Raw genomic sequence first — 2,372 nt, 5'->3', positions numbered from 1 at the left:
TGGCAGTTCAAACCCACCAGCCACTCCTTGGAAGGAAGATGGGGCAATCTACTTCCATAGTGATACTGCCTCGGAAACCTGAGGAGGGGTCGCTATGAGTTGGGTCTGACTTGACGGCACATAACAACAACAGCACCAAAATGGGAGCTCTGGTAGCATAGTGTCTAAGGCACCTGACTGCTAACCAGAAGGCTGGCGGTTCAATCCCACCAGCCACTCCTTGGAAGGAAGGATGGGCAATCTACTTCTGTAGTGATATCACCTCAGAAACCCAAGGAGGGGTCACTATGAGTCACGTCCGACTCGACGGCACATAACAACAACAACAGCAGCAAAATATTAACAGTATTTTTATTCTCTAGATGAAGACCATAGTTCGTTTAAATTTCCTTCATTGTTTTTTCCTTCCAAAAGTATGTGAAAAGTAGAAATGTTCTCCAAAAGATTTTATTCTGTATCTTTATGTTTATAATCCAATAGTTTTCAGTGTCTATTGAAACTGCCTATCATCCTCAGAGAAACAGTAATAAAATAAGTAAAAAGAAATGTAGTTGTTCCTATTGGCTGTTGAGTTGGCCTTGACTCACTGCACGCTTACATGCAGAAGAATGAAACTCTACCAGTTTGGCTGCATGCGGATGAGTGTTCATATGTTGAGCGCACTGTGGTGACCGTGTGCATCCGTCTCCCAGAGGGTGTCCCTATTTTCACCGACCCTCTGCTTTACCCACCATAATATCTTTTCTAGCAATTGGTCTTTCCTGATAATGAGTGCAAAGTAAGCAAGCCAAAGCCTCAGTCTCCTTACTTTTAAGGAACATCTTGGCTGTATTTCTTCTAAGACCAACGTGTTCATTTGTTTGGCCATCTCTGGAGTATGTCCCTGGAGTATTTAATATTCCTCAACAGAAGAATGTGGATGCATCAATCCTCCTTCTTGTTCATTATCCAACTTTCACAGGCGTATAAAGTGACTGGAAAGACCTCGGCCTCCGTTGTACCCCAGTCATCAAGTGGTCGCCCATGGTGCATGGATTTCAGTGGCGCTTTCAGACGAAGACAGACTAGCAAGGGAGGTGTGGCAATCTACTTCTAAAAACATTAGTCATTGAAAGCCCTGTGGATCACTACAAGAAAACTGACCTTCGTAAAGAGCAGGAAGTAGTAGTACTTACATGGACAAGTTTCTGCAAATCTGAAAGCAGTTCACACAAGCTTTAGACTAACCTAACTAGTAAACAGCTTTTTTTAAAGATGCCCAAATACAGGAACATCAGTCCTAAAGGTTGTTCTTTCCGGCATGCACTGCCTAAGTTCGTTGTTCTTACACCAACTACTGTCTGGCGGTATTTCACAGGCTCCATGTCTCTTTACATGATGACCAAATGACAAGCAAGGTCCTCAACCAACCCTGTCTCTGAGGAACGTCACACTTCTTAAAATCCCTTACTTTACAAAAACAAAGCAGCAGCGGCGGCGGCTTAGCTGCTGCAGTTCCTTATGGACAATCAGACACTTCTCAGAATTGGGACTCCTGCTGGAGGGTTAGGGTCACGGTTCCAGGGAACAGCTCGGCTCACTGGCCTCCCATCACTTGCTTCTGTTTCCTGGTCTGTTATGTAGTATCCGGGGTCTTAAATGCGTGCAAGTGGCCATCTAAGGTACAGCAGTTGGGTCTCCCTTCACCTAGAACAACAGAAGAACAAGGAGAGCCAGAAAAAGGTGGGGGAGATGGAATGTGTGTCTCACTGCTTCCATCAACAGCTGCCTCCTTTACCACAGAATTAGACACACTGGACGTTGCCTGGCTACCATTACTGCATGTTTTGATCAAAGAGTCTATAGAAGAATCTTGATCAAAAGGAGGAAAAATGTGGAACAGAATTTCAAATTCTCATGGTATCCAGACTTTCTGGAGCCACTGAGGTTGGATGAACCCCTGAAACTAGTGCCTTGAGATGATCTTTAAACCTTAAACCAAAAATATCCCCTCTTTATACCAAACAATAGTTCAGCTTAATAAATAACAAATGGGATCAAATGCACAATAATCAAATGCACAACAGAAGCTCAAAGGATAGACAGGAAAGTTGAGGGGCAGTGGGTTTATTAAGGAGGGTGAGAAAGGCTGGACAACTGGAAGTGTGTAATTGATGTCACTGAATTGAATGTATAGAAATGGTTGAATTGGCTTACGTTTTGCTGTGTACATTTTCCACAGCAATAACAAAATCCCACATTTAAAGGAAGGCAATTTAAGTATCAAATCCAAGGACACTCTGCAAATATGAAGTGAAGACCGGTAACTCGTGTCTTTGCACAGTGACAGCCTAGCCAAGCGAAAGCACAGGACTGAGAACTGACTTGTATTT

Source organism: Orycteropus afer, unplaced genomic scaffold (genome assembly GCF_000298275.1).
Source record: "Orycteropus afer afer isolate SDZICR_OR568_19922 unplaced genomic scaffold, OryAfe1.0 scaffold00356, whole genome shotgun sequence".
In the NCBI taxonomy this organism is placed as follows: domain Eukaryota; kingdom Metazoa; phylum Chordata; class Mammalia; order Tubulidentata; family Orycteropodidae; genus Orycteropus; species Orycteropus afer.
The sequence above is the reverse complement of the archived record's forward strand: the minus strand, read 5'-3'. Positions refer to the sequence as shown.